General features: G+C 41.1%; 1 pseudogene; it reads right to left on the reverse strand.

The window, feature by feature from the left end:
• Window positions 1–671: 671 nt before the first annotated feature.
• Window positions 672–14,891, reverse strand: part of LOC136129694 (large ribosomal subunit protein uL18-like) — a 33,185-nt pseudogene continuing 18,965 nt past the window's right edge.

Raw genomic sequence — 14,891 nt, forward strand, 5'->3', positions numbered from 1 at the left:
TCCATCCTTCTATTCAATCTGGACTCGGTCTTCTCTGGCCCTGTTGCATCGTAAACACTCTGAGGTTCCCTTGGCTACTTTCTTCTGTAGATGCCCTCTTTCTTGTCTACTGGTGTCCTCTTCCTTTCTCCTCATTTTGGAGGGTATTCTGTAGTAGGTTCCTGGAAAGACTTTGAATGTTTGAAATGCTACCCCACCTGCAGACCTGTCTAACGGCGTGGACGGAAATTCTAAGGTGGAAGTTATTTTCTTCAGAATTGTTAAGGCACTGCTTTTCTACTTCCAATATTATTTTTAAGACCTCTGAGACCTTCTGATGCCTGATCCTTTGTCCATAATCAGGTTTTCTTCTCTAGAATTTTTTAGAATCATCTCTGTTACTGGACTTCTGGAAAAAAAGGACAATGATATATCTCAGTGGGGGTCCTTTTTCATTCATCTAATTGCATGTTGACTCAATCTAATAACTTTTCTACTTATTATGGGACTTCTATTGGATATCTTTTACAGATAATTTTTTTAATCTTATTTTCTCTTATTTTAAAAACTGTTTTCACTTGTTTTACTTTTACGAAGGTTTTTGTTGTTGTTGTTGGTGGTGGTTTTCGCTGCTTTGTCAATAAATTTATTGTCTTTATCTGAAAAATCTTCATAGGAAAATGTGGTTTGATTTATCTCTCAGTGGTCCACTCCTGAGCTCTGAGGCAGCTTGTCTTCAGAGCTACTTGATCTTTCTTCTGAGCAAGAGACATTCTGGAACAGTTCCAATTCTTTTTTTTTTTAAACTTCTTTCTTAGGCTTCTTCTGATAGGCTGGATTCTCTCATACAGTGGTACAGTTTTCGTGTACATCTCCTCCATCATGTCTGCAGCTATGTCGTTCTTTATGTATTGGGAGAATTGTTTCTTGTTAGCATCTTCCATAAGGTAACTCACATCCTCTGCAACGTTCTGAGCCACAATGTGCTTCTGAGGTACTTCTGCTTTGAATTCCCTGCTTTCTGAGTCGTAACCAGGGAACAATTTGGTACTGTGAGGCATTGATAAGCCTCCATCCACAACTCCCCTCAGAGCCCCGAAAACTTTATTTCCAGTGGTAGTCCTGGCAAAATTTTAGTTCAAATAGCAGGTGAAGGTACCAGGCTGACTATCAAAGCTTTCCTCATTGTATTTATATCTTGTCCACGTAAAACCAACTGAGAAGGCTGCGGGCCAGCAGGAGGCCAGGATAGAATGCCGCAGCATATCTGTCAGGCCAACCGTCACACCATGCTTCGGGGGTTCATGAGCATTATCTCCGCAGAATATCATACGCCCTTCTATTCGGGCATAAGAGATTTGACAAATGATACCTCTGTCGGTCACATGGACGATCATTCTTTATTTGGTTGCGTTGTACTTAACTTTTGTCCTGGAGTACCAAGTGTTTCTGAGCATAGCAATCAATTTTACCCTCTTGTTTTCTTTTAAATTTTACTTGGTATCTCTTAAAGTAAGACCTATTCTTGATATCTTCAACAGAGATCCATGTTGATGGGTTGCCACTGACCTCTCTCTTGGAGTTTTTAAAACTTTATTTCTCTACCATTCTATTTAATATTTATTTATTCTATTATATTTTGAAATCCTAAGGGTGCTTTAAGTCTTGTGAATGCTCCTTTTCAAGAGCACTCTGTTCTTGTTTCATGGATGCAATATCTTCTCTTATTTCTCTGAGAGTTTTGTTTGTTTTTTACATTTTCTTCTGCTCCCTGAATGGTCTCTTCCCTCTGTGGTGTTCACGAATTTTGAACTTTGCCTTTTATGTTAGATACTTCCTTCAAATATCTGTTACTCCTTGGCTGTCCATTTTCAAGAGAAGTCCTAAAAAGTTCCTGTCTGGGGAATGAAAGTGTATGCGTGGGATCTGCAACAAATGAGATTCACCGTTGGGCTCCCCCAACAGTCTGTGTCTGCACTAGTTTTCTATTGCAACGGTAAGAAATGACCACAAACTTGGCTGCTTAAAGCAACACAAATTTCCTATCTTACAGTTCTGGAGGTCAAATGTCTGATTCCGTCTTGCTGGGCTAAAATTAGCTTGTCGGCAGGGCTGCATTCCTTTCTGGAGCCTCCTTCCCTTTTCTAGGTTCTAGAAGCCACTTGTATTCCTTGACCTTTGGCCTTCTCCTTCCCTCTTCAAAGCCAGTAACAGTGGGTCAAGTCTTCTTCATATCACATCACTCTGACCTCTTCTGCTTCTCTCTTCCACTTCTAAAGAGCCTGGTGATGACACTGGCCCACCTGGATAACCCAGGACACTCTCCCTATTGTGGTTGGCTGATTAGCAACCTTAATTCCCCTTTGCCATGTAACCTAACATAGTCACAGGCGTCAGGGATTAGGATGTGGACATCACTCTTACCACAGTTACCCCAGTGCCTGTAGACACCGTCTCCTGGGCTGATCCATTTACCCAAAGAGGAAGGCTCCTTTCTCCTGCCAGCACACATGCAGCATTCCGGGGGTCAGATGTTGCTGGCGGTGCCACTAGTTGGTCTGCAGATGCCCCTCTTAGCCTCCCTGCTTTCTAGTTGTCACGAGTGCCCTCAGCTGTGTCCAGTATTCCCTCATCCAGAGCAGTCTCACTCAACCTCTTCTGAGAATCAACCTTCAGTCTTGTACTGAGTTGAGAAGGTACAGTCACTGGCGGTGCAGGATACCATAGGGAATCTAGGTCCAAGTATTCCTTAAACAGATTCTTTTTTTTTTTGCGGTATGCGGGCCTCTCACTGTTGTGGCCTCTCCCGTTGCGGAGCACAGGCTCCGGACACGCAGACTCAGCGGCCATGGCTCACGGGCCCAGCCGCTCTGCGGCATGTGGGATCTTCCCAGACCAGGGCACGAACCTGGGTCCCCTGCATCGGCAGGCGGACTCTCAACCACTGCGCCACCAGGGAAGCCCCTTAAACAGATTCTTAATCACTCCTCCTGGTGTCAGTCTTGTCCACACCCCTTTGGAGGCAGCTGGTGCCTCTACTGCTGAGACTCTTGGGGCCTCGGTGGCTCCATCAAACCAGATTTTTGGCTTTGCTTCTTACAGGCTCTTGCCATTCAGCTTTCTCCTGTCTAGTAGGTCAGTTATTGCCCATCCATCTGCTTTCTGGCCTTCAAAATAAAGCTATTTCCTCTTTTGTTCCCATGGTCCTTATTGATGTGTGCTTTTTCATTCTCTGTCATCTTAGTGGGGCTTCGAGAGGGAATGGAGATTCAGTCATGTTTTGTTTCGTTTTGTTTTATCTGCCGTGTTTAGCTAGAAGTCCCTATGGTTTGTTTTTTGGGAGAGCACTAAGTAACTGTGAAACCAATTATATCCTTTGTGTTCTGTATGGCAATCAGTTTCTATTAGTTTTCACTAAACACCAGTGACAAGAGTTCTGAAATGTTTGTGTTCCCTGTGAAGGAAAAAAAAGGAAGTGAAGACGGCAATTACCAAGTGGCCATCTCAAAATAGTAACGTCAAAACAGCCTTCTTTGCCTCATCTAGAATAGGTGCTCAAGAGGGCATTTGTATGAATTACATGCTGCCTAAAATGTACTCCAAGAATCAGGCAGGTCCAAGCTTTAATCCCAATATCTCTGAGCACAGGCCTGTGCAAACTGAGTTGTTGTTGAATAAATACTGATGAATTCATTAGCTGTTTTTCTTAAGTTGAAGCTAGAAAAGCAATTCCTTCTCATTCTAAATGTCTGAAATGAAAAGTGAAAAGTACCACACCCTAATCAATTTCAATAAAGGCAAAATACTGAATTCCCTGGAATGCATCAAACAGAACTTTGATATTTTATATACTAGTGATACTGCAGGTAGTAAATCAGATAAATCATGTATAGAAGATGTAGATTTTATCACCTCCTAGTTATGTGATATTAATATGTCATTCTCTCTCCTCTTCCCCCAAAGCATGCTATTTCATTAATTGTTTTACTTTTTCCTGACAACTTCTGTCTGAGGACTGAAAGCTTGGCCAACTACTGTTTTGACAATGCAGGCCGATGGGATGGAAACATCACCCAGTTAGAGGCAGAGTGGTGGCTACAATCTCAGTCTCCTTCTCTTAGCAGTATGGCTCTTTTCACAAGTATTTGCTGCCCCTTTGGGGGGCCTGTAGTTTGTTCCATGTAAATATAAGAGGTGTTGTGAGCTAGCAGTGGGTTACTAGGGGCCTCCGGGCATCTAGCAGTTTGCTCAGACCAACAGCCAACACAGCTACGTGGGAGGCTCCAAATGAGGACTTTGGCTACTCTCAGAAGGCTTCTTCTAGCCCTAGGCTAACGTCTCCACTGTACTGGGCTTTCTTTGTTGACACCTAAGAGCAGCAGCTGCATCCAGCACCACCGTGACACAGAAACTCGGTTGTGTTAGCGAGGCCGACCTCTGCTCTGAAATGCTCCTAATTAGCTGTTAATACATGACATCTTCACACACACACACCTCAGTGCAAAGAAAAGCCAGTTCAACCCATGCATAGAAAGCTGACGACAAAGGTGAGAAAGAATGAATGGTTATGATACATTTTGTTCTTTCAGGGTAAAGGAAAAATATTTGAATTGTCTACGGTAGTACTTTGTTGTCCCATATTTATGAATCCATATTTATGATTCTCATCTGGACTGCTGGGTGGCTTGGAAAACAGAAGAAAAGATATTTCTTTTTTTTTTTAAGTTTTTTTTTCTTTAATAAACTTTTTTCTTTGGCTGCATTGGGTCTTCGTTGCTGTGCACGGGCTTTCTATAGTTGCGGCGAGCAGGGACTACTCTTCGTTGCAGTGCGTGGGCTTCTCATTGCGGTGGCTTCTCTAGTTGTGAAGCCTGGGCTCTAGGTGCACGGGCTTCAGTAGTTGTGGCACGTGGGCTCAGTAGTTATGGCTCCCGGGCTCTAGAGCGCAGGCTCAGTAGTTGCAGTGCACGGGCTTAGTTGTTCCACAGCATGTGGGATCTTCCCGGAACAGGGCTTGAACCCGTGTCCCCTGCATTGGCAGGTGGATTCTTAACTACTGCACCACCAAGGAAGTCCTATATTTCTTTTTAATCTGTTCTGCAAAGATTTAAAAGCAGTTGAAGTGATACTTATTAAAACTTCAGCTAGCTCTGTGACCTAGAGCTAGTTGAGCTAGTCTGTAGCACAATCTTTCTTCTCTTAGGACCTCAATGTTTCTCATTTATAAATGAAGGGATTAGATTCTCTATATATTGAACTAAGAGGTTTCTGTCAGTGTTAAAAACCTGAGATTCTAAGATAGGCAACTTTCCTGAAACGACGGGGAGGAAAGCCTTTGAAAAAGCACAACTCCTATTATATGAGGATTTGTTATATCCAACTCGGATTTAGCATCTTTATACACAGACAGGTGTTAGAAATTTGCAATGAATAAGAAATATGCTGAAAGATTTAGTAGAAAGAAACAGCATATTATTTGTTTGTTTGTTTTTAAATAGCAATATTGTTTTTTGAAGAGCTCTGTGCACTGGGAAATTGTCATCTAGTACCAAAGAAAATGTTTGTCATATTTATGTTTCCATTTCATGATCTCAAGCACAACTTTGTAACTGTAACTGTGACTGGTCCGCCTGTCAACTCCTGGGACCTGGAGATTTCTAACTCCACAGGGAAGACAGGAGAGTACTGCCTTCCACTGCACCTCTCAGCCCCACACAAAGTGTTTTATCATGTATCATCTCACGCAGGACTCATTTCCTACAGTCAGAAAGACACAACTTGAAAGAACTTTTTTTGCAGACATTTTGAAAGCTAAACTTCTCTTTTGTGGGTGGTAGATGAAAGCTCAGTGTTTGATTACCCACGGCCTTATAGCTAAGATGAATATTCCACTCTGCTTCCGCCCAGTTTCCCAGGGTATAACCAATTTTCCTGATGGAGAGTGGATTAAATTTGCAGATAAAACGTGCTGAGGCAAGAGAACTGGCCTAGGAACCTCAAGGAAGGAGAGTTCAGAGCCTAACTAATGAGGTGGGTGGTCTAGGGAGAGTCACTTTCCTTCCTGGAGCTCAGTTTCTCTACTGTATGTAATGCCCACGTCACTGCATTCTCAACAAGAATCTTCTCGGGTAGTTTGTTTTGTGGTATCATGCCAGCCTGGAATTTTTTTGCTCCTTTCTTTCAAATTCCTGGGAATGGCTTAAATAAGGAGAGGTACTATCACTCCAAAGTGAATTTAATATGTCAATCTTGTTTGAGGCCTGTTGGTAATTCTCCAGATCTTGGTCTTTTTTATGACTATATTCAGTTAGGATTAGGTTTGGCCGTGAATAATGGAACCCTAAATAATGAAGACCTGCCCAAGGCAAATGTCTCACTTCTCTTTCATGTAAAAGAAGCCTGGGGACTTCCTGGTGGTCCAGTGGCTAAGACTCCACGTTCCCAATGCAGGGGGCCTGGGTTCGATCCCTGGTCAGGGAACTAGATCCCACGTGCCGCAACTAAGAGTTCGCATGCTGCAACTGAAGATCCTGCACGTGGCAACAAAGATCCCATGTGCTGCAACTAAGACCCGGTGCAGTCAAATAAATCAATCAATAATTTTAAAATAAATAAATAAAAGAAGACTGGGGGCAGGTATCTAGAAATGCATCAGCAGAAAATCATCACAGACGCAGGCTCTACCTTGCTATACTGCCAGTTTTAGCATAGGGATCACACCTCATAGTATAAGATGGTCCCTCTCAAGCTTCATCCATTATTTTGACATCCCTCTCCACTGGAAAGGAGAGAGGGCTTAAAAGGGAGCACCTTCTTGCTTTAAAAATCACTTCTGGAAGTTACATGTGGCACTTCTACTTACATCTCACTGACCAGAACTTAGGCACATGGCCACAGCTAGCTGCAAGGGAGGCTGGAACAATGTAGTCTTCAATCCAGGCAGCCATGGGCACAGCTAAATGAGAGGGTTATGGAGGTGAGCACTAGGGTCTGACCCAGATCAAATATCCTGCAGAATTCTTTCACTCTCAAAGAGTCATGAACTATTCCTCTGGAAAGGCTCTAAGATTAAATTAGGAAGTACTATCTCAGGAAGGACAAAGAGGCGATAAGATGGATAAAAGACAGCCTCAAGATACACTAGACTGTTTCAAGAATGTCTTAACACATCCATGCAGAATGTGTTAACCTATCAGAGAGATGCAAGGGGTGTGGTCTTTATGGGTTAACTAGAAAAGTTTCCATGGATAAATTTTATCCAAAATCAAAGAGATGGGAAAGATATAATTTGGCAGGACAAAGAGGTGGACGGTTTCAGGAAAGAGCGCAATTGCTCCTTGGAAAAACCATAAAGTGAAGAATGTTCTCTTCAGTTCCCCTCTATTCTCACCTCTATATACTTTCCTCTCTTTCAACACTATTCCCTTTCCATAAGCATGCAATGGTGTGGGCATTTGTGTGTGCGCACACCCATAAACATACACACACACGCCCATCCACAAAGGTATACACTAATATTTTACTGAACCATAATTTAAGAGGAAAAAACCAAATCTGCTAAACTAATTCACTCTTACCTAACTTTCTACCATCCCAGGAGTACTGTACAAATTAAATTAAAGTTCCTGGGAGTGAGCGTTGCTTCAATTCTAGGCAATAAATGCCCTAGAGACTATTACTTACAGACCTTATGAGGATGAAAAAATATACCCTCAAAGAAAAATATATACCCCACTAAGATATACCCCACTAAGATACCTTCCAAGAAAAACATGCAGTATGATCTTTTATTCAAACTGTTATGAGGGCACCGGGAAAGCAGAGTTTAATCCCAGCTTGAGAGGAGGATGATGAGAAATGGGTAATATTTCGTAGGTAGAATCAGACCTGGTTGAAAGGAGGACATGTCAGATGGAAGGACCAGCCTGAGAAGAGGATGGAGATGGATGACAGTGAGTAGCCTACGTAATGGGAGGAAAGGGACCAGGGGTGGCACAATGAGACTTGCAGCTGAAAATACAGCTTGAGATCTTATCATGAAGGGACTTGGAACTTTAACAATAAAAGAAATGGACAATACAAGAAAGTTAGAAGGTACCATGATCAAAGCTCTTCTGTAAGAAATGTCATATGGAGGCAGCACATAGACTGAAGGGTGAAAAGAAGTGATCCAGGCAGAGCAACCTGGAGACCAGCTTAAGTCCAGATAAGAAGTAACAGAGACCTGAATAAAGTTAGTGGGAATTGAGAAGACAATGTATCACTAACGGTGAAATTTCACGTGAAAATCAGGTGGGATATATGGGGGAGGGAGCCCTTCTAGGCACTTCTCAGGTAACACCATGTGAGTTTCCACATTTCCCAATGGTATGTGTGTCCGCTGAGCCCAAGGGCAGAGAGGCAAAGGGAGGGGAAGGCAGGGGCGGGGTTTGGCAGAGGAGAAGGGAAGGCAGGGGAACCTTAATAAACCAAAAGGTAAGAAGAGAAAATGAAATCATAGACTTTCAGAGGTGAAGGGGCCCTACAACAAGGTTCACATTTTTTACAGATGAAGAAACAGATTTGGGGACATAGTGGTAGCCCAAGACCTGTGGGACTTGCCCTCCCTGGTGTCTTAGCAGGAGAGAGATATTATCTATCTGAAAACACAATATGGAAAGTCATAAGACAAATGACAAACTGGGGAAAACATCTGCAACATACATCACAGGTAAATGGTTAATATCAACTAATAAAAGCACCTAGTTAACAGGAATGAAAAGATTAAGTGCCCAACAGAAAATGGGCAAAGAGACATGAACAGTCAGTTCATACACACAAAAACTATAAATGGTCCTTAAGCACATGAAAAGATACTCAACCTTACTCAAAATAAGACAGAGGCACATTAAAACTGCCCTGAGTACACTTTCTTACCTCCCAACCAAAAGTTGGACAACACGACTGATGAAGCTGTGGGGAAATGGACACTCATGTTTTGCTGGTGAAGGTGGGAAGTGGTACAACCCACAGGAAGGGTAATACGGTGATTTCTATCAAAATTACTGATGTATGGGCTTCCCTGGTGGCGCAGTGGTTGAGAGTCCGCCTGCCGATGCAGGAGACGCGGGTTTGTGCCCCAGTCCGGGAGGACCCCGCATGCCGTGGAGCGGCTGGGCCCGTGAGCCGTGGCCGCTGAGCCTGCGCGTCCGGGGCCTGTGCTCCGCAGTGGGCCAGCGGCGGTGAGAGGCCCGCGTACCGCAAAAAAAAAAAAAAAAAAAATTACTGATGCATTTATCCTTTGACCCAGTAATCCTATTTGTGGGTATTCACATAGAACTTGCACGTGGAAAAGACAGAGACATGCACATGTGGTTATTAATTGCAGCATTATTTGTAATAGTAAAAGACTGAAAACAAGCCAACTGCCAGCATAAGGAACTGGTTCCAGAAACAGTGCAAGAGTTTCACAGAATTCTACGCAGCTCTAAAAGGAGAGAGGTGCTTTATGTCTTGATATAGAATAAGCTCCAGAGTACACTGTTAGGGAAGAAAAAGTATGTTGTAGAACACGCATAAAGTATGTTATTTTTTGTGTCAAAAAGGGGAGAAACAAGATACATATTTTGTACTTGTCCCTGCAAAAAAGAGATACCGGAAAGATAAATAAGGAACTAATAAAAAAAAATGTTTGTCTATAAAAGTAGAGGTTGTGGGGTAAATGAGAACAGAAATCAAAGCTAGATTGCTCAGTATATATGTTTTTATTTCATTTTGATTTTTTTTTTACCACGTAAACATGTTTAAAGTAGAGAAAAACACACTATAAAACTTAAAAAATGGCAATGTGACAAACATGTAATTGAGCCATTCACGGTACTATCACAGCCAGGAAAGATCTGACCTAATCACAAAGCTCAGGGGAGCCTTCCTGGAGAAAGTAGCTCTTGAGTTGAGATCTGAAGAATGAACAGAAGTTAATGGGTTCAGAGAGCAGGGAACATTATAATCAGAGAGGGAAACCTGTGCAAAGGCTCTGTGATGGGAAGGGGAAAAGTGCTTATGAAGAACTGAAAGCAAGCAGAATAGCAAAGCCAGCTTTGAGAAGAGGCTAGACCAATAAGGGCAGGCTAGACTACGTGGGGTTGTGGGCCATGCTGAGAAATGTTTTTTTCTAAGAGCAATGAGATGCTGTTGAAAGGTTTTAAGCAGGTGGAGAGGAGGAGGTCCAGGGGAGTTTGTGCTTTCTTCAGGGGAATATTCGTAGTCACTGAAGATTATAGAGGAAAAAGTGTGGTGTGATCACTACACTTGTTCTTAGAAAGAACTGTTGGCCCACCCATTTCCTCAATTCACCTGTAAAATCACACGTAATGCTTTGCTAACAACAGTCTACGTATTTCAATTATGATCCATCAGTTGCTATTTGCCAAAAACATTACACAAATTGCACAAAGGATAAAGTTATTATAGTCTAATTTATACTGGAACTTATCTTCGTTTCTAGGCAACATCATTGCACTGGATAATGATGGTTCTGACCCTCAGAATCTTTCACAATCTGGTAAGTGAAATGAATGAGGGAACCAATTTCTATGTGTTCAGGCCAGTATCTCACCCTATTAGATCCAGCCTGGGAATAAAACCCATTTTTAATGCACCATTTGATAAGAACGCTTAACCTCAGTATGTGTTGTAATTAGAGAGATAATTAGAACTTCACTAGAACCTCTTAAATCTAGAAATACATTTGAAATTCACCTAGAATGAAAATCACACTACCTAAGACTAATCCAAGGCATTTTTCCTTCCAACTCTACCTTGCCTTCCCCGCCATCCCAAAGCCTTTGCAGTCTAAGAAGTGTGAAAAAAGAATTTTATAGGTAGTGCATATCACAGAAGGCTAATGGATTCAGTTGAAAATTGCTTTATATGTTTATGGCAAAGATGCTTATGGGGAAGATACTGGAGGTGGCCTCTCAGGGCAGACAGGTCCTACATGTCTGTGATCCAGATGAGTAACCACAGGGGAATGGAATCTCGGGTGTAACTTGAATTTTCAGAGTCCTTATCATCCAAGGTGTATCTGAAAGAGCCGTGTGGCTGACAGGTCGTGGTGCTCTGCCTACTGTCAGACCCGTGCCGCTGTCGTGGGAGAGCCGAGTTCAGGACACTGGTCCACCAGAGACCTCCCAGCTCCACGTAATATCAAATGGCAAAAGCTCTCCCAGAGATCTCCATCTCAACGCTAAGACCCAGCTCCACTCAACGACCAGCAAGCTACAGTGCTGGACACCCTATGCCAAACAACTAGCAAGACAGGAACACAACCCCATCCATTAGCAGAGAGGCTGCCTAAAATCATAATAAGGTCACAGACACCCCAAGACACACCACCAGACGCGGTCCTGCCCATCAGAAAGACAATATCCAGCCTCAGCCACAGGCACCAGTCCCCTCCACCAGGAAGCCTACACAACCCACTGAACCAACCTTAGCTACTGGGGGCAGACACCAAAAACAATGGGAGCTATGAACCTGCAGCCTGCAAAAAGGAGACCCCAAACACAGTAAGTTAAGTAAAATGAGAAGACAGAGAAACACACAGCAGATGAAGGAGCAAGGTAAAAACCCACCAGACCAAACAAATGAAGAGGAAATAGGCAGTCTACCTGAAAAAGAATTCAGAGTAATGATAGTAAAGATTATCCAAAATCTTGGAAACAGAATGGAGAAAATACAAGAAATGTTTAACAAGGACCTAGAAGAACTACAGAGCAAACAAACAATGATGAACAACACAATAAATGAAATTAAAAATTACATAGAAGGAAGCAGTAGCAGAATAACTGAGGCAGAAGAATGGATAAGTGACCTGGAAGATAAAATAATGGAAATAACTACTGCAGAGCAGAATAAAGAAAAAAGAATGAAAAGAACTGAGGACAGTCTCAGAGACCTCTGGGACAACATTAAATGCATAAACATTCTAATTATAGGGATCCCAGAAGGAGAAGAGAAAAAGAAAGGGTCTGAGAAAATATTTGAGGAGATTATAGTTGAAAACTCCCCTAACATGGGAAAGGAAATAGTCAATCAAGTCCAGGAAGCACTGAGAGTCCCATACAGGACAAATCCAAGGAGAAACATGCCAAGACACATATTAATCAAACTATCAAAAATTAAACACAAAGAAAAAATATTAAAAGCAACAAGGGAAAAACAACAAAAAACATACAAGGGAATCCCCATAAGGTTAACAGCTGATCTTTCAGCAGAAACTCTACAAGCCAGAAGGGAGTGGCAGGACATATTTAAAGTGATGAAAGGGAACAGACTACAACCAAGATTACTCTACCCAGCAAGGATCTCATTCCAGTTCGATGGAGAAATTAAAACCTTTACAGACAAGCAAAAGCTAAGAGAAATCAGCACCACCAAACCAGCTGTACAACAAATGCTAAAGGAACTTCTCTAGGCAGGAAACACAAGAGAAGGAAAAGACCTACAATAACAAACCCCAAACAATTCAGAAAATGGTAATAGGAACATACATATTGATAATTACCTTAAATGTAAATGGATTAAATGCTCCAATCAAAAGACATAGACTGGCTGAATGGATAAAAAAACAAGACCCATATATATGCTGTCTACAAGAGACCCACTTCAGACCTAGGGACACATACAGACTGAAAGTGAGGGGATAGAAAAAGATATTGCATGCAAATGGAAACGAAAAGAAAGCTGGAGTAGCAATTCTCATATCAGACAAGACAGACTTTAAAATAAACACTATTACAAGAGACAAAGAACGCCAATACATAATGATCAAGGGATCAGTCCAAGAAGAAGATACAACAATTGTAAATATTTATGCACCCAACATAGGAGCACCTCAATACATAAGGCAAATGCTAGCAGCCATAAAAGGGGAAATTGATAGTAACACAATCATAGTAGGGGACTTTAACACCCCACTTTCAGCAATGGACAGATCATCCAAAATGAAAATAAATAAGGAAACACAAGCTTTAATTGATACATTAAACAAGATGGACTTAACTGATATTTATAGGACATTCCATGAGAAAACAACAGAATACACTTTCTTCTCAAGTGCCCAGGGAACATTCTCCAGGATAGAACATATCTTGGATCAAAAATCAAGCCTTCGTAAATTTAAGAAAATTGAAATCGTTTGAAGTATATTTTCTGACCACAATGCTATATGAGAGTAGATATCAATTACAGGAAAAACACTGTAAGAAATACAAACACATGGAGGCTAAACAATACACTACTTAATAACCAAGAGATCACTGAAGAAATCAAAAGTTACCTAGAAACAAATGACAATGAAAACATGACAACCCAAAAACTATGGGATGCAGCAAAAGCAGTTCTAAGAGGGAAGTTAATAGCAGTACAATCCTACCTCAAGAAACAAGAAAAATCTCAAATAAACAACCTAACCTTACACCTAAAGCAATTAGAGAAAGAATAACAAAAATCCCCAAAGTTAGGAGAAGGAAAGAAATCATAAATATCAGATCAGAAATAAATGAAAAAGTAATGAAGGAAACAATAGCAAAGATCAATAAGAACAAAAGCTGGTTCTTTGAGAAGATAAACAAAATTGACAAAGCATTAGCCAGACTCATCAAGAAAAAAAGGGAGAAGACTCAAATCAATAGAATTAGAAATGAAACGGGAGAAGCAACATCTGACACTGCAGAAATACAAAGGATCATGAGAGATTACTACAAGCAACTCTATGCCAATAAAATGGACAACCTGGAAGAAATGGACAAATTCTTAGAAAAGCAGAATCTTCCGAGACTGAATCAGGAAGAAATAGAAAATATAAACAGACCAATCACAAGCACTGATATTGAGACTGTGTATAAAAATCTTCCAAGAAACAAAAGCACAGGACCAGATGGCTTCACAGGCGAATTCTATCAAACATTTAGAGAAGAGCTAACACCTATCCTTCTCAAACTCTTCCAAAATATAGCAGAGGAAGGAACATTCCCAAACACATTCTACAAGGCTACCATCACCCTGATACCAAAACCAGACAAAGATGTCACAAAGAAAGAAAACTACAGGCCAATATCACTGATGAACATAGATGCAAAAATCCTCAACAAAATATTAGCAAACAGAATCCAACAGCACATTAAAAGGATCACACACCATGATCAAGTGGGGTTTATCCCAAGAATGCAAGGATTCTTCAATATATGCAAATCAATCAATGTGATACACCATATTAACAAACTGAAGGATAAAAACCATATAACCATCTCAATAGATGCAGAAAATGCTTTCGACAAAATTCAACACCCATTTATGATAAAAACCCTCCGGAAAGCAGGCATAGAGGGAGACTACCTCAACATAATAAAGGCCATAAATCAAAAACCCACAGCCAACATCGTTCTCAATGGTGAAAAACTGAAACCATTTCCACTAAGATCAGGAACAAGACAAGGTTGCCCACTCTCACCAATATTATTCAACGTAGTTTTGGAAGTTTTAGCCACAGCAATCAGAAGAAAAAGGAATAAAAGGAATCCAAAACAGAAAAGAAGAAGTAAAGCTGTCACTGATTGCAGATGACATGAGAGTATATGTAGATAATCCTAAAGATTCTACCAGAAATCTACTAGAGCTAATCAATGAATTTGGTAAAGTAGCAGGATACAAAATTAATGTACAGAAATCTCTGGCATTCCTATACACTAATGATGAAAAATCTGAAAGAGATATTAAGAAAACACTGCATTTACCATTGCAACAAAAAGAATAAAATATCTAGGAATAAACCTACCTAAGGAGACAAAAGACCTGTATGCAGAAAACTATAAGACACTGATGAAAGAAATTAAAGATGATACAAACAGATGAAGAGATATACCATGTTC

The sequence above is a fragment of the Phocoena phocoena genome, chromosome 10 (genome assembly GCF_963924675.1).
Source record: "Phocoena phocoena chromosome 10, mPhoPho1.1, whole genome shotgun sequence".
Classification (NCBI taxonomy): Eukaryota; Metazoa; Chordata; class Mammalia; order Artiodactyla; family Phocoenidae; genus Phocoena; species Phocoena phocoena.